This window comes from Ailuropoda melanoleuca, chromosome 2 (genome assembly GCF_002007445.2).
Source record: "Ailuropoda melanoleuca isolate Jingjing chromosome 2, ASM200744v2, whole genome shotgun sequence".
In the NCBI taxonomy this organism is placed as follows: Eukaryota; Metazoa; Chordata; class Mammalia; order Carnivora; family Ursidae; genus Ailuropoda; species Ailuropoda melanoleuca.
In genome coordinates, this window is record NC_048219.1 from 162,250,824 (window position 1) to 162,269,224 (window position 18,401).

Genomic DNA, 18,401 nt, shown 5'->3' on the forward strand with positions numbered 1-18,401 from the left:
TACAAACTCCATTTTTTCCCTTTTCAAAAAAAAAAAACAGTAATATGTAAAAAGATCGACTGTTTCGAAAGCACCTCTCATCTAATTAGACCCACTCGCTCATACCCGGGGCAGCACGAGCTCCTTACTGCCCGCTCTCCTGGTACACGGTTGTTACAGAGCGTAGGCTCTCGATTCAAAATAAATGTGAAGTTTATCATGGAAATGGATGGTGGCTTCCTGTAAGAAGAAACAGGAGTTTAGAATCTTGGCGAGAGCCTTGGGACACAAAAGAGGATTACATAGTCAAAGCTTTTTATGTGTGTGGTGGGGAGGGAGAGAGGGAAGGGGAATGACCTTGGGCTTTGGATTCACTAGGACCTGCTTTTGTGTTGGAGGATAACTGTCTCTGGGAATCTGATGAGCCACAGACGTGAACAGGAAGTACTTGTGAGGAAAGCTTGGGCATCAAATTTTATGCCACACATCTGAAGTGTTCCTTTGATACCCACGTGTCAACTACAAAGTAGCTCAGCTCGAGTCTTACACAGTTATAATTTGAAACTAAACACCTAAAACAAACATTTGATTAATCTTATGTTTTCCAGGGCGTTACATTTTAAAACAAATCTGGTTTGGAGGAATTTGCTTCTCAAGGAAGGGCCATTTGCTTTAGCAAGGACTGGTTTGACTCAAAAACAGGCCTAATAATTTGGCCTTTATAAAAATATAATTTTCTCCCTTTGGACTTAAAAAGTAGTACAGGGGTCAAAAAAAAAAAAAAGGAGGAGGAGGAGGAGGGGAAGGAGGAGAAGGAGGAGGAGGAGGAGAAGAAAGAAAAGTAGTACTTTGGCTAGAAATTACTGTGTTTACCTTAAAAAGAGTTTGCAACCCAAAATTCTCTTCTTAGACTATGAACAAATTTTTCTAGCATAAACCCCTGAAGAAAAAAACTTTCAGTTATCCAAAAACCAACAATTCCTCCTTCCCAGCTGTATTAAAGTCTGTGACTTTCTCCCCTCTTCAGTGTCTCAGAGAAGAAACCTTCTATGGCTTCCCCTGGAGAATTGTCTTACACGTCAATAACATCAGTTCAATAACTCTTCAATAACTTTTCTGTGTTTTCCAAGAAAAAAATGATCAATGTTCTTCATTACAGTAAACCCATTTGTTAGCTATCTTGTAGTTTATAAATCCTTTGGTAGGAGACCAACTAGATATATTTTGAAATAGACTGCTGGAGCTAGAGGGGATTTTAGAGTCCATCTCAACAGGCTGCACATTTGAATCCCCTGGAGTACCTTTAAAATACGGATGTCAAGTGCACCGTATGCCAATTAAATCAGACTCTCTATGGAAGGGGCCCCGGCACGTGTATTTTTCAGAAGGCCCCCTTGGGGATTCCTATAAACAGTGAAGGTCGGACACCACAGATCTGGTCCTACCACCTCTTCCTACAGGTAAGGAAACAGAGATCCAGAGTTGTTAAGGGCCATTCCTAAAGTCACACAGGTAATTAAGTCACGTGGCTGGGCCTAGAGCCCATGTCTTCAGATTCTTTCTTCTCTATTATATTATCTTCTTGCACAACTCCATTGCTCATACGGAAATTAGATCTCAGAATCTGAGCCTAAAAGGGACCACATTTTGGACCTACCTGAGACCAGCTGTCCAATAATCGGTCTACCTGCTGCCTTTCTGCCTAGCAGTTGGCTGCTGTTCTGGCAACCACATCATCCTGTGAGATGGAAAACACCCTTCCTTGCCATCTTCACTAGAAAGCACCATCTAATTCTCCACCTTGTATTGATGGTTTTCTTTATTGCTTCCAACAACCCTGTCCTCTGATTTTTCTCTTTAAAAGGAAAAATAACAACTTCTAAAAAAAAAAAAACAACCTCATTCGGTGATAAATTGAAGTTCTAGCATAGGGACCAGCTAAAAGCTTTCACATAAAGAAATGGCTTCAGGGTAACGTCTTTAAAAAGGATTCATTTGCTGACGGGTGGTCTGAAGCTTTGCTTTCAGGGAGAGCTGAATGTGGAACTGCAGAAACAGTGCAGGGGCTGGAAAGGAGCCAAGGGCCTCAAGTACCAGGTGTCCAACTGCATCACTGGCCCCCTTCCAAGATTCTGCAAAGAGCAAGCACAATTGGCCCACCTGGGGTTTAGTGAACACCTCCTGATACACACAACTGAAGGTATGAAAACTCCTGGTGGGCCATGTCCTCTGCTTGTCCTGCCCAATCCCACATGCGTGTCTGCTAAACTATTAAAAATAACCAAGAAATTGTTTTTGTTCTAATAAAAAGCAATCCTCTTGGGGCAGGAAGAAAAAGAAGGCTGACCTGTGAGAAAGAGGTGTCAGAACCAAGCAGAGTTGAACAAGAACTGGACCAGGGGCCAGAAGACCTCAGGGGCTACTACCTGGCCACATATGTTGAGGCAAGTCTATTTCTCGGGGCTCCATTTTCCTTATAGACAAAGCTCAGATAACACTTGTCCTGACTGCCCCATGGGCTGGTTATGAAGACCAAATAAAGAGATAATTAAATAGAGATAAATTTATATAAAAACATCCTTTAAAAAAACATTCATGCGGGCACCTGGGTGGCTCATTTGGTTGAGCCTCCAGCTCTCGATTTTGGTTCAGGTCATGATATCAGGGTCGTGAGATAGAGCCCCTACTAGGGCTCTGTGCTGGGCGTGGAGCCTGCTTAAGATCCTCTTTCCTTCTCTCTCTGCCCCTCCCCTACTGCTCGCTCGCTCTCTTAAAAAAACAAAAAAAAAAGGTACATAAATGTAGGTATTACTAGGAAGAAAAAAGAAATGAAAAGAAATTTATTATCACCACATGAAAACAAGACGTTCAGGAGTATTAAATTCCTAAAAAGATTTGACCATTGAACAATTCAGCAATATAACGTCCTGATGAACAGCCGTGCCTGTGGAGTCACACAGACTCAAAGTCAAATCTTAGCTCTGTCAAGTAACTTCTCTGAGTTCAGTGTTCTCATCTATACAGTGGGGATCACAGTGGCAAGTCCTCTTGGAGGTTTGACGAGATTGACTGAGATCATCGTGTGAACAGGGATACCTGGGTAGCTCAGTCCTTAGGCGTCTGCCTTCAGCTCAGGTCATGATTCCATGGTCCTGGGATCGAGTCCTGCTTCGGGCTTCCTGCTCAGCTGGAAGCCTGCTTCTCCCTCTGCCTGCTGTTCCCCCTGCTTGTGCTCTCTCTCTCTCCCTCTGACAAATAAACAAATTCTTAAAAAAAAAAAGATAATTGTATAAAGAGATGGTAAGTGCTTCACAAATGGTAACTGTTGGTTACTGTTGTCAAGTAATTATTGTTACTGTCACTGCTTCTGTATTACCTCCCAGGGTTGTGGCGAATGGTAGGGATCAAATGCGTCAAGTAGGAAGCTGTCCATACAGAGTCACCATTACTCTACTTGAGTAATGATTTTTCAAGGTAAAAGCTGGAAGCAGCCCCTTAGTACGAGCTCCACATCCTGTAACTATTTGATCCTATAGCTGAATCGGGGTGATTGGCACAAACCCAGCTGACTACCAGGATTATCAAATATAAGGGGCAAAGTAAACAAACAAAGGGAAAAAGCTACTTACAAAGAAGTTACATGGAATGTGCAACTACATTCTAGAAGTCTCTATGAGTGGCAATTTGAATCATGATCCTACCAATGCTTTTATTCAAATGCAGAAAACATAGGGGGAATATAATAAAAAGTTAAGGCAAAAAATATTCACTTAATGTGAAATTTTATATAAATCACATGTAAATACAATACAAATAACATTCTCTTTGGAAATGTCAAAAATATTAGTTAAGTTCTTTGGTCTGTTAAAACAAAATTCTACAAGCAATATAGGCTCATGTGTAGAGACTTGCCAAATGCAAATGAGAAAATTTTAAATGAATTAAGATCATCCATAATCAAACCTCCCAGAGATGACGCTATTAACACTTTGGTATATATTATTTCATACTTTTTTCTGTCTGTGTATATATAAAAACAGAAAATTTCCCCCAAAATGAATTTTAAAACTCTAGCTAAGTAAGTCCTTAAAAAGCACAGAGGGGTCTTAAAGACCTAATGAATTAAATAATGATAGTTGCTTTCTCCTTTTGATCACCATGTAATTAGTCTATAAAAACACAGAGCTTGGCATTTAGTGAATACTGATGGGTAATACTTATGAAGCACTCACACATTGTGCCAGGCATGCACCTAACGCCCAAATACAAATTAACGCTTTTGGTTCTCACAGCGGCTTTACGAAGTTCATACAATTACTGTTCCTAAAAACAAGGCACAGGGATGTTAGGCAACTTGCCCCAAGGTCACACAGTAGGTGAAACGCTTAGACTGGGATTAGAACCCAGGCAGTAGGGCTCCAGAGCCCAAGTGCTTCACTACCTTGCCTCCTTGAATTGGGAAAGAGAAACTCCCTTATGCTTACCCATAGCTTGGCAGCAAATGTTACATAGTACAGTGACTGCTGAGCTAGTCATAAAACTGTCTAATACACTGAAAATCACAACACACCCAAAAAACGTAGGAAACGGATACTGATTAAAATAAACAGAACTCGCATTTCACAAGCAATGTTGGAAGGAATATTCTTGGAAGGTAGGCTATCGGTGTCAGATGTAGCCAGCCAACAAGCTTTCTTCAAGGGTGTGCTTGTTCAGGTTTATTACTTAAAGGTTAGACTGCCAAGAATTGTTTAAAAGGTTGATACATCTGGGGCTGCATTTCCCCAGAGCACCATAACCCACAGGCTTGCCAAAATTAAATAAAAGGCTTGACTGTCCTCTTTCTTCCTCTGCCTTAAGAATGTCACCATCTGAACTCTGTGGGGAATAAAGCTACTATGAACTCAGCATTCAGGAGGAATTTTCTGCTTGGATTGCAATCAAACCTCCTTATTCCATGACCGGGTCCTAGTAGTCTCAAGGGGCAGGCAGCTAGAGGAAGATCCAAACACTCATCCTCTCCAAAGAAGATTTGAAAAGGAAAACCATGTGAGCGAGAAAGGTATATAATGATTTGTGTCATAGGTACTGTTAACATAGGGGTACATCCTGGGTCGTGACATGTGTAGGTCACCGGAGTAATCAAAGAGAAGTAACATTAAGTAGTTTTAAGACATGTGAGAGGTTTCCAATAGAGGAGGGGGTATATCAGTCAGGAAAGCTAACTACGTCACCAAACATCCCCTACGGCTCGGTGGTAGAGCTCAGTAAGAGTATTTCTTGCTCAGGTTCGGGTCCAGTGCAGGTCAGTAGAGGGCTGGGCTCCATGCAGCTAGCGGAGGCTCCATCGTCTTCCAGGGCCCCAGGCTCCTCTTCTGCAGCCTGTGCTAACAGTTAACAAACCAGGAGAGGGGACAGTGAATGAGTTCTGGCTACTTTCTGGCCTCATCCCTATAAAACCCCCCACAGGATCCTTTACTTTGTCTCGCCTGGTTTGCTGACTGTAAACACAGGATCCAAAGGAGAACGCTGAAGCCCTAGAAGGTGTCTCCACCCAACTGAGAGAAAGGTTAGCCATTGGTCCCAAAAGGAAAAGAATACACAGTTTAATAAAATATAGCATTACCTCTGCCACGAGGAGGAAGGAAATCCACCCAGATTTTGACAGAAAGAGACAGATGCGCCTTTACCTAAGTCATTGGCAGCAGTCATGCTTCTTAGGGATAAATTTACCTGAGCCTGGATTATCAGTTTTGTTCTCAAGTCTTCCCATTCTGAAAACCTAACAAAACAACAAGAAGTAATAATCCAGGCTATCCTCAAGAAACCCAATGCTCAAAGGAGCACATTAGAGACTGGTAATGAAGCATGACACTTTGCCTTCATAACCTCATGCAGATCCAAGGATATAGGACGTTGTTGGTTTGTGGCAGCTGCATGGTAAATTCCATTTGATCTGAGCCCTATATATGCAGCTATTATCCCAGCTCCAGTGACACGGTGTGTGGGGCTGGGCACAGTCCTAAAAAAATGTTTGTCATACAGAATCTGTCCACAGAGGAGAAGAGGGGCCCCTTAATGTCTGGAATAAGGCCCAGTCCCTCTTAGAAAGAAGCTCCTCTTAAAGGCAGTGAGTCCATCTGATCCAAATGGAAGTGGGTTCTCAAGATTCCTTCCCTGGCTCTGTTCCCTGCTCACCCCTCCCCTTCCTCTGCATCAGCTTTCCCACGTAAAGCAGAGGAGAGCTCTCTGGCACTTCTCAAAGCATGCCAAGAAGCAATGGAACATGTTGTCATACCAGTGATAACAGAAACACAACATCACATTTATAAAAGGTTTTTCAAGAAAGTGCTTTCATATTTGTTATTTTATTTGACCCTCATCTTTTCCCTTCAAGCCAAATATTCTTGCACGACACTTTTCAATGGTTTGAGGCTTCACTGGCACAAAATATGGTCCCAGTACATTCTACCCTGAACAAGTCTGCTATGGTGCACATCCACGTGCTGGGAAGAAAGAGAACATAATCTGAAACTGGAGAGCCTGGCTCCATCCAATTCCTGACCCCATCGCTTACTAGCTCTAGGACTCCATTTATGTCCCTCGTTTTCCCTGGGACTGTTTCCTCCTAAGTTAAGCAGAGCCAGGGCTGCCTGACGGACTTCACCCATTGCTCTGAAAAGGATACAATGGGATAAAATATGAAAGAGCATTTGGTCATGAGGTGCCATAGCTTATTCCTGGAAACGATCAGTGTGCCTCTAAGACACTGAACATCTCTAAACAAGCTAGAACTGCTAGAAAATAAAAATCTGATTTCATAAGTGGTAGTAGTGTTAAACTAATTGTTCCACTTTTTGTTTCAACCAGTGTCTGATGACTTCTAAATTGACTTAACAACAGGAATAAAGAGAAGCTGCTTATATTCTCTTTCATATCATAGTTTCTCACGGTTTAGCAATAACTCAAGTTCAGCCATACTCCTCCTTGGCCCAAAATAATAGTGCAATTAAACAATTCAAAACTGCACACTGTTCAATTGTTCTTTCAGCTTTCACTCACTGAACACCACAAAGCGGAAACCACAGGAGAAACATCTATGGACCATTAGCTATATTTTTTCTTCCTATGTTTTCATAATCAAATAATATATAAATATATTCTCAATCTAAAAGTTTCAAACAGCACAAAAATACACAGAGCAAACAAAAAACCCTGCCCGCCTTTACTTCCCCGAGGTAATCAACCTCAAATCTGTCTTTGTGCATCCTGCCAGACTGTTTTCTGCAAACTGACTTTATGTGCATATATACAAAAATCTCCTGTTATGTTTTGTTATATAATTGGGATCATACTTTACAAATTGTTCTATAGCTTGCTTTTTTGACTTTTGGTAGATTATTCCCATGTTGTGCATGCCTGTCTACCTCTTTTTTTTTTAATAGCATCTGGTTTTTGTTAGGTAAATACCCCAAACTTTACTTGACCCTATTGATGGAAATTTGGTGGTTCCCAATTTCCAAAATTACAAAGCTTTGCTAAACTTTTAAAGTTAAATTGTTCATGGGCTCCGTTTTATTGCCTCTCTCCAAATTTCACTTGAAACCCACTTGCAGTCAAGTTCTTTCTAATCCTCTTCCTCCCACTGATAAGAAGTAGGACTCTTGAAAATAGTGAACTCCACTCAGAGCCCTTTAAAGAAGAGGCTAAAGAGAGCATCAGCCCTTTAGACTCAAGGCTCTATCTTTCACACTGCATTCCTTATTCATTGTTAAGAGCATTTGTTCAATTAGTCCTGTGTTTTTTGGGGGTGCCTGGGTGGCTCAGTTGGTTAAGCATCTGCCTTCAGCTCAGGTCATGATCTCAGGGTCCTGGGATGGAGCCTTCACATCGGGCTCCCTGCTCAGCAGGGAGCCTGCTTCTCCCTCTGCTGCTCTCCACTTGTGCTCTCACGCGCTCTCAGTCAAATAAATAAATACTCTTAAAAGAAAAAATCAGTCCTGTGTTTTACTGGCAGAGAGAATGGACCTCTACCTATGGGTTTCTGTGTGAAGCATTACAAACTTCAGCCTCCATACACTCAGACACTCAAAATGCTAAGACCAAAGAAAGAGGCACATGTGTAAAAATCTTAGCACACTATAAGGAATTATCTACCCAGTTAAGCATGGTCTTGGATTCTATTAAAGAACTAACTAGGATGATATTGTTAGAATCTTCTACAAGAGCAAAACTGTCTTCCCTTGGAATTTCCAAATTTTAATATTTGTTGATGGCCTACTATGTGCTAAAAGGGGATCAAAAGTAAGATCCAACCTCTGCCTTCCAGAAGCTATAAAACAGTTGGGCAGATGAGGATTACATGACTAAACAATTAACTAGCAATGTAAAGCGGACTAGCCGAGCAGAATGACCGGTGAGCAGATGAATGGTCCAGGCAGTCGTTGCTCCAGGACGGGCTCTCAGTGGCAGGAACATCGAGCAAGTCACTCCGAACAGGGGCCTCGGCACTGCAGCAGGGGCTTAAAACACAGAGTCAACTCATCGGGGCTATTTGTCATAGGACCATAAAATGTACGCGATATCTGGACAAAGGAACCTGAGCACTGGGTGTGCAGAGGAAACTATGCTTTCTAAGAGGTGAAAACCTGAAAGACGCCACAGAGCGGCTCAATACAGACTCTACATGATGTCGGGAATCCCCCAACCCCTACCCCTTCTGCGGGCCAAACAGGCTGCAAAGCCTTGTCGGGCAGATCAGAATTTAAGTTTTAGGTACGATTCCCCTCCTGATGCCACTGTATACATTACAAAACCATCGCTAAGCATCTACTATGTGCCAGTTACCTAAATTAAGAACAGATACGTGATCTTCACCTTGAAAGCATTCACAAGTGTCTGAACTACCTACTTCAACTCAACAGTGCCCTGCACCCACCTCCCCAGCTAGTCAGTGGCAGAGCCTGAACTCCTAAAAAAAGAAGCAACGGAACATATGAAAGGTATGTGTGTGGGGGCCAATAAAGTGAAGGATATTATAGAAGACTTCTTCTTTAACTTATTCCTGTAATGTCGGGGCTTGGTTGGTCTACACAGCCTTGCAGTTTCTCTTAACTCCATGATTAGAGGTGTTGCTTATGTATCCCTTTTATGGAGTTTCTTCGAACGTTTCCATTTTCTTCCTCCATTTATCCCAAAGAGTGTCCCAATGGAAGCCTCAAACTGCCAAAAAGAAGGGGAAGGAAGGGAGGGAGGGAGGAAGGAAGGAAAAGAGAGAAAGAAAGAAAGAAAGAAAGAAAGAAAGAAAGAAAGAAAGAAAGAAAGAAAGAAAGAAAGAGAAAAAGAAGAAAGAAGAAAAAGGAAGGAAAGAAGGAAGGAGGAAGGAAGGAAGAAAAGAAAGAAAGAAAGAAAAAGAAAGAAAGAAAGAAAGAAAGAAAGAAAGAAAGAAAGAAAGAAAGAAAGAAAGAAAGAAAAAGAAAGAAACTTTACAGTAGCTACTGAGAAAGAGAGACTCATGCCCACTCCAGGCCCAAGTCTGCAGAGAGGACACAGTGACACAGTGACAGGGAAGGCCTGGAGACTGCTCTGCATTTGACCCTCCCAGAAGCAGCATTCAGAACCATGAGAGGGGAAATGGAGAGAAGCAAGACATTGCTGTCTGTCTTTCACTAGAAGGCAAGACAGTCAAGGAACAAAGCGTTCTTTGAAGGCCTGGCAGCAGCCGTGGGGTAGCACGGAGCTGATGAGAGGGAGCATAGACTCATTTTTAGAGCAAACGTGACTCCTTTAAGTCGCTTGCCATCAACTGTGGGTCTTGAATAATAGCTGACTGTATTATTTTTTTCCCCAAGAATAGACCTTTGTTCTCACACAGTACTGTGCTCTCGAATGCTTCAGTACTAGTTACTATGCTTAAAAGAAAGGCACAATATACCATATTTGTTCCAAACAAAGAAGGAATCAATTATTAAATCATCTTTTCTAAGAACTCACCAATCTATAAATAAAACATGTTTGGAAAACAAACATTTTCCTGCCTCTGCTTTTCTTCCTTTCACTGGCATTAACTTAACAGGTACCATTTCAATAATGCCTTTCTCAAAAAACGAGACTCATGGACTCACTTGTGTTCAAGCTACTTTGTTCTCCTCAAGGAAGCACGTGCTCCTTAAAAATACTTGACGGCACTAATGTACTTCCTAGAGGCTTCCGTTTTGCCGTGTCTTTAATGCTGGTTCCACTGGTGCCCACTGCACGAACATGTAAACGACAGCTGACACACAACTCGTAAACAGCCACAAAGGAGAACCGCATCACAAGAAACCCGGCGCTTGCTTACACGTCCTAGAGCATCATTCCCAAAGATGGAAAACGTCTGATTGTTTTCTCTATTTTGTGACAGATTTAGAATTAAATGATCAGATTCTCTAAAAATAATTTCATAATAAAAGATAACACTTAATACTTGACCAAAGTGTCATCCTTGCCATGTAAGCGGAGTTTAGTCCCACTGCTTTCCCGTGTTTGCCGGGCAGCAGTAATGCAAGGGGATGCACTTCCTCCCTCCTCAGAGCTTCTGCACACATCATGCCCTCTCCCTCAAACATCCTTCACACCCTTCCTCCCCTACTTACGTCCAATTCACCTTTCAGATCTGAATCCAAAAGCCCCTTGTCTGGGAGAGCCTTCACATCTTGTCCTCCCATCCCCCTGCCTAGATGACATTCCCTGTCGTATAGGTCCTTGTAGCTGCCTGTGCTTTTCCCACAGAGCACTTATCATGGTTCGTAGACAAATTACCTAACTATGGTCCATCTTCCATCTCAGACTATAAGCCCTGTGAGGACAGAGGCTATGGCTGTTCTGCTATCACTGGATTCTCGGAGTCTAACACAGTGCCTGGCATGGAGTAGGCACTCAATTATTTGCTGAATGAATATGTCCTGACACCCTGCCCTAGTAAATGGGGAAGAAGACAAAGAATCTATTCTGAAAACTACCTGGTCAAATGCCTCAACGTAGTCCTAGTAAGTTGACTCTTCTCAGTGAATTTGTTTTGTTGTGGTCTGTGCTGTGATCGTGGCCCTGACAAAGAATTGGTTGAGCCCTAAGGATAGTAGAATATGATAGAAAGATTAGGTTTCTTGGTATAGTACAGAAAACCCCAAATAGCAATGACTTAAACAAGATAGATGTGCATTTCTCCCTCATAAACAAGGGTCTATAAGAAGTTACCCAGGACTGATATAGTACTCTACAGTAATAAGGACCCAGGTTCCATTTACCTTCCTGCAAAATTCTCCTCAGCATCTCCTTCATGCTTCTACTTCATGACCCATAATGGCTGCTCAAGTCCAGCCATCTCATCCAATTCCAGGCATGAGGAAAAAAGAACAGATTAAAGGGGGGTGATGTTTCCCCTTTCTGAAAATGTCATACTTAAGTCCTTTAGCCAGAATGTAGTCACACAGCCGTACCTAGTGGCAAGGGAAGCTAAAAAAGATAGTCCTTATTCCAGGAGAAGCATATATTACTTTTAAAGACAGGAAGGCTAGATAATGGGGGACAATCAGCAGTCTCTGCCACAGATTGCAAAAATATTTAGGGGACCCAGTTTACTGTTACTGGTAATAGCAAGTCTCTCCTCAAGTGGACATAATCTAAGCAGTCAAGACTGGCCGAAATGGGAAAGGAAACCTGTCTGTTTAACAAGTAATTCAAGGCTTGACATGAGCAAACAAATTAGTATCCATATAAGATAACCAAGTGGTCATCATTGTGTGAGTTCGGAAATGCTTTTCATTCTGCTTTGACTTCATTTTCTTTTTTTTTTTTTTTAAGATTTTATTTATTAATTTGACATAGAGAGACAGCCAGAGAGAGAGAGAGAACACAAGCAGGGGGAGTGGGAGAGGAAGAAGCAGGCTCCTAGCAGAGGAGCCTGATGTGGGACTCGATCCCAGAATGCTGATCACACCCTGAGCCGAAGGCAGATGCTTAACGACTGCACCACCCAGGAGCCCCTTGACTTCATTTTCTTTTTTTTTTTTTTTAGAAGGCAAAGTTTCATTTTATGCACCCACCCAATTCAACTGCCTATCTTCCTTGCTTTAGTAACCTGTCTTTGGAAGTTTCCGTGTCTGGATGGATTTCAAGCCCTGAAGAAGAAGAGGGGGAAATGTGACCAGGTGACTACTTGTATAAAAACCAAAAGCAGTGCCTGGGAGGCTCAGTTGGTTAAGTGTCCCACTTGATTTCAGCTCAGGTCATGATCTCAGGGTCGTGGGATCGAGCCCCATATTGGGCTCCACGCTCAGCAGGGAGTCTGCTTGAGATTCTTTCTCTCCCTCTCCTTCTTCCCCACCCCTCTCCCCATGTGTGCTTGGGTGCTCTATCGTGCGCTCTCTCTCTCTCAAATAAATAAATTTTTTTTAAAAATGCAACTGGTCTGATTCTTCTCAAATGGCTTCAATGTGGGTTTTCAGTCAGATGAAGGGCCTTTCATTGTTCTCCACATCTCTCACACCACACTCCCTTATATGCATTTTGGGTGACAGGATTTCTACATTTCCTAAAATACCATTAGTTGAATTGTTGGTTATAGAAGAAAACTTACATAGAAACATATATTCCAGAGGTAGGTCGAACTGTGTTGACACCTTCTTTAAAAGGAAGAGTTGTTCAGACTTCAACCACTAAACTCCTGGCATTTCAGGAACCAAGAGGAAGAGCTGGGTAAGAAGCAAAATGGAAATCCCTAACACTTTCCTACACACAGCAACCTAGTGACACCAGTGACAGTTGTTGGGAGCTCAAAGGAAACCTCCACAAACTGCTGGAGATACTACTCCCTTGTTTCTAGCAAGTCTTTAGCGGAGGGTGACAGTGCCTTATGCCCAGTTTAGATTTAGTGTGGCTCCAGGACTCCTGAAGTAAGCTTTTCTGATTAACCACAGCAGCATGTGGTAATGTTTTACTGTGGATAAGAGTCATCTCAGAAAGACAGATCCAAGGGCATGGTATACTACATAATAACCATATCGCACAATTTTATGGCCCGTTCTCCACCCACCCCACCCCCACCGAAACACACCCATCCTCTCTTAAAAGTAATTGTCTGCGCTTTGCAGTCAGGAAATTCTACAACAAGCTAAACTGTGATCAAAGGCCTCCCCACCTAGCTTTCTCCAGATATATAATCCACAGCTGGCAAAAACTCAGAACCATTCTATTGACCATGAATAAATTTAATTTTTGGACTAGAGGTACAAAAAATTTTATTATGCAGCCCACAATGATCACGCATTTCAAGATTATTCCTCTTTTCCAGGGCAAATTTTCTTTCTGAATCATAGTCCTCTATCTGAAGCGTACCAAAAGATCAGGCCTGAAAAATTAAAGGGGAATTTCCCACAGCCAGAGCAGATGCTCAGAAAATCAAAGAAGAAAAGGAAAAAGAATTAAATTTGTCAAAGTGTAAGGATGCTAATAGGCATTACACTAACACACAGGCACATATACATATACACACACAAAGGGCTTAGTAGTCACATTAGCTTGGGAAACACTGATTAAAAAATGAAAAAGGTCTCTTTCTTGCGGACCTTCTCAGGGCCTTTAATATTGCCAATATGCATCATGGATCTACAAGAGGAGCACAGTAGACAAATTTTCTACTTGAATTCTTGTTTACCAGAGTATCTCCCATGGCAAGGGCTCTGTAGAGTATGCATAACAAAATGTGGACTGGAAAGAAATACATCAAAATTAAATAGAGCTATCTCTGTGTACTGAAGTTTATGAGTAATTTTAATTCTGTGTGTTTCCAAATCCTCTATAATGAATTTATATTGCTTTTATCATCTGAAAGAAGTTACGGATGATAAAAGAAAAATAATATTTGTATCTATATTATTTTAATATTTTTAAGAATCAGAAGTAACTGAAGGTAAGATTTTTCTTTCTCATAAAAAATAGACGTGTTCATTGTTTTTAAAGATTTACTGTATGCCTCCTGTATGCCAGGTTCTGATATTAATATGAGTAATAAAAACGAAGATTTTGATGATTTACTACAAAGTGTCAGTGGCCTAAAAGAGGAAAAGAAGCTCATTAGAGATTCTCCCACTACTAATATATAAACTAAAGCCTGCAAACATTATAAAAATACTGTACAAAAATAAATAAATAAAAATACATGTACAATATTAACCTCAAAAATATATATTTAAACTATTGTGCTTTTCCCCCTCTATTCATTTAAAAGGTCTTGTTTTAGGTTTAACTTCTTGATTTATCCTTTAATAGTGCCCTATATATAAAAACTTGCTGGGGTGCATTGTAAACAAAACTTTATGAATGGATCTTTAAACGCTATCATTCATCCTCTTATCAATTTATTGAATGCCTATTATATGCCAGGAAATGCATGATTGTTCTTGGAGAATTCCGTAAAAGAAGAACTTTCTTCACGCCAGTTATTTTAGTAGCTAACTATCGATATAAATTTAATACTATTTACAAAATAATAAAGAAAACAATAAGCACAGAGAAACTAAAGTTTTAACAGATCAATGTAGCCAATTATTTTATGATACGATATGATGTGTTGCTTTGTCTTACTTGATCTCAGCTTGAAAATCATCCTTACTCGGACTATCCAGAAAAGTAAAAGCAATATAATCCTGGCCAAAAGAAAAAACTTTTCAGTATGCTTGATCCTAAGGCGTCCTACATTTCCAGTTATACCAGGTTTCTCAAAAGAAGACAGGAGGAGCCAAGCATCAAAGCCCATCTTTAGCAATTCTACAAAGCCCTTGCGTGCTAAGGCATTTCTGTCCCCAGTTACGACCACAGTGATGAGACTGAACTGGCAAGGCCACCTCTCCGGATTCTCCAGGAACAAAAGAGCTCTTCTTCTAACCCCGGCAGGTGGTTCTCCCCACTGAACATGCTCAGACACTTCTGGGAATGGCCCCTTCCTTTCAGCTGGGGGGAAGGTCAAGAACCGTTGACAGGATCCTCTAATTCAGGCAGAGTCTGGGATTTGATTCACTTATCAAGAGAGGCAAAGGAAGCTTCTATTTACCTCATCACTCAAAATGAGACCAGAACATCTCAGAGTAGTCCCCACAACTCAAAGGGGAGAAACCCAGGGAAATCATATCAGCTGAAAGCCCCACTGTCAGACTTCTCAATCCACCAGGCTAACCCACAGCCAGATGTGAGGGCCACAAATAGGTACAGGTTCCTTTGCTCCCAGACCTGAGTACAGAGGCCTAAATTTTGTGACTGGCCAAATAAGCAGCTAACTTACTTGCTTAGGAAAATTGTATTGCTTTGCTCTAATTACAGCTCTGATTTTCCAGAAAGTGTTGAGATGTGTCAATTTCACTGAGCAAGCATTCTAATGACTAAAGTGGGCCCACAAAACTATATTACAAGAGCTCTTTATTTAGTGGAAGAAATTCCACAAATCAAACCAAAGCAAAACAAAAATAAATGAAGTCTACTGTTTTTTAGTATTTACTGTACACATATGTTCACCAAATACGCAATATGTTTCTAGCTCTCACTGCTGAATTTGTCTTAGGATGTCACTGTTCCAACCAATAGCAGCAAGGAAGACTGTGAGCCGAGCTCAAAAGAGCCCCTAGGGAGCCTAAGAAATAAGAAACCCAGTGCCACAGAAAGACGGCTTTAAGACAAGAAATAATCATAATTCATTTCATAAGTAAGAGAAACTTGGGTCTGAACTTCAAGTTTTGCATTAATTGAATCAGTGTTAGTAAGCTCGAGTTAGTTGGGCCTTCCAAAAACTAGCATTTCGAAACATAAGTGAAGGCCAAGGAAACACACAAAGGAAATATAGGAGAAATGTGTGGGCCCAAAACCAGGGAGTTAAGAAATCGACAGCATCAGGGCGCCTGGCTGGCTCAGTCAGTAGAGCACGCAACTCCTGATCTCAGGGTTGTAAACTTAAGCTCCATGTTGGGTGCAGAGATTACTTAAAAATAAAATCTTTTTTTTTTAAAAATTGACAGGGGGGCGCCTGGGTGGCACAGTGGTTAAGCGTCTGCCTTCGGCTCAGGGCGTGATCCCGGCGTTATGGGATCGAGCCCCACATCAGGCTCTTCTGCTATGAGCCTGCTTCTTCCTCTCCCACTCCCCCTGCTTGTGTTCCCTCTCTCACTGGCTGTCTCTATCTCTGTCGAATAAATAAATAAAATCTTTTTAAAAAAATAAATAAATAAATAAAAAATAAAATAAAATAAAAAAATAAAAAATAAATAAATAAAAAATTGACAGGGCGCCTGGGTGGCTCAGTTGGTTAAGCGTCTGCCTTCGGCTCAGGTCATGATTCCAGGGTCCTCAGATCGAGCCCCACAGCAGGCTCCCTGCTCAGCGGGAAGCCCACTTCTCCCTCTGCCATTCCCCACAAGCTCCCGCTCTCACGCACTCGCTCACTCTCTCTCTCTCTCTCTCACGTGCACGAGTAGCACACGTGCAAAAATAAAAATAAATAAAATCTTTAAAATAAATAAAAATTGACAGCATTCCTAATAAACACAGAACTACTATTATGTCCCCCATGCACACAGACACGAAACAACCTAGGTATGAGAGTTAGCAGTCATCGCCATCATGTTCCAAGGCAGAAATGCCAACAGAGCCAAATCCTCAAAAGCACAAAGAAATTCAAGCCAACTCAGGTGGCTCTCAACGACAGACGAAGAAGCTGTTGTTAAATTTTCAAGTTTCCTAATAGCTCATGTCAACAGTCACACAAAAAGAATCATTTTTTCAATGCTCAGACAAGACTCTCTTAAGCCCCTACCCATGGTGTGATGGGCAAACGGAGATAAATCTATACGTCACAGAATACAACGGCGTTAGAAGAAAATCGTTGCCCACTCCCTTACTCATTTAGCAAACAGGAAGAATGTATCAGCCTCGGGACTGGCGACTACCCAAGCGGCAGGCGGTAATTTTTGTCTTCTCTCCTATCTTTCTGAAGGATTTAGAATGTTTGTAATGTTTTCTGCCAGTAATCATTTCTATTCGTTGTCACCAAGCAGATGTGAGGAGACAGGGGGGACAGACTACCACGTGTGTCTCGTATGTCAGGTGAAACCCGCCGGAGAGAGAGGGAAACGGAAGATGGGGAAAATTACATCTACAAAAATGATTTGTTGTTCACTTCCTACCCTCAACAAATCTAACTAATGCCACGCTTTGATTGGATGATTTTTTTAAAGGGAGCCAACTCCACATCTCGAGCAGTGACGCTAATCGACGCTTTAGCTAACCCCCTGCCCCATCAAGATGGTCTACCACTCCACTCATGGTAGAAACACGTGGATAAGTGGGTGGTTCTGCAGGTGGCCAATCTTGAAGGTATACATATGCTGCTTGTTTTAAGAAAATACATGAACATTTCAATTAATGAAGCATATGAACTCGAGGGTGCTCATTTACCTTATAAAATAAAAAGGCCATTTGCTACAGTTTTATCAGGTCAAGGAGAATGAGGGGGGGTACTTGAGGGCAAAGCTGTTTTTAGGTTCTTTTTCCTAAAAATGGTAGAAACTGCCAGACAGCCACACGAGAATCACCCTGAGGCTGCAACTCCTTATCTGTCTGTATTCCTCCAGGTCAGCAGGCGGCTGGAACCGTCACGGCTGACGTCATTCCACAGCACTGGAGTACCTTTATAGTCCGAGAAAATTAAAAGGACAGGAAAGTGAACAGAGGCAAATCAAATCAAAGTTGTTCCTAAATTCCTCCAGAAACATTTTAAAAACAAAGAAGGAAAGTTAAAATAAACTACATTCCCTAATACAGTGCTCAGATATCACGCAACCTCTTTCAACTCACCAAAATCAAAGTAGCAAACAGATGAGGAAAAGAGCAGGGACAGGGAAGGGTGAGTATTTTGGATTCCCCACCCCCCGCAATGCTCCATTCGTAATGTTCTGCTCTGTCCCCAAACCAGAAAATGACATCAGGAACATGGGCACAATACGGCCACACGAGCCCTGATAAGGCCAGGCTTTGATGAAGGAACTGGAAGAGATGGGGCCTAAGATGCGAGTCCAGCTATAAGCCCACGAATAACTATGCCCTGCTACACATAACGCCTACATTTGCAAATGATTCTGCCCAGACATCCCTGCAAAGTGGGCTTCAATCCCCAGGCCCCGGCTTATACTGCACTAGTCTCCCCAACCACTACCCTCGTCAGCCCTCCCCTGCTGTAGCCACGTTCCTCTTGCGTCCCTGCCAGGTGTTTCCCGACATACATATGTTCCACAGCTCAAACACCTACAGCGCTTGCCGGGGTCAGGGGTTACGCCATTCCATCCTCACTGCAATGCTATGACTCATGTACAACATTGTCATTCTTCCCATTTTCACAGATG

General features: G+C 41.9%; 1 protein-coding gene and 1 long non-coding RNA gene across 3 annotated transcripts in view; both read right to left on the minus strand.

The window, feature by feature from the left end:
- ANKRD44 (ankyrin repeat domain 44) overlaps window positions 1–3,137 on the minus strand; it is a 239,429-nt gene extending 236,292 nt beyond the window's left edge. Inside the window, exons 1-2 of one of the 2 annotated variants that reach the window (XM_034654901.1) lie at window positions 3,076–3,137; window positions 106–219 (exon numbers count right to left, since the gene is read on the minus strand). The gene's annotated coding sequence lies outside the window, so the exon portion shown is untranslated. Of the gene's footprint in view, window positions 1–105; window positions 2,569–3,075 lie in introns of those variants that run through there. The other variant, XM_034654900.1, reaches the window with a different exon arrangement.
- Window positions 3,138–3,186: 49 nt separating this feature from the next.
- The window catches only part of LOC117801116, a 72,891-nt gene continuing 57,676 nt past the window's right edge, over window positions 3,187–18,401 (minus strand). The window contains exons 2-3 of the long non-coding RNA XR_004623550.1: window positions 5,214–5,366; window positions 3,187–3,245 (exon numbers count right to left, since the gene is read on the minus strand). This is a non-coding gene — a long non-coding RNA (uncharacterized LOC117801116). The remainder of the gene's footprint in view (window positions 3,246–5,213; window positions 5,367–18,401) is intronic.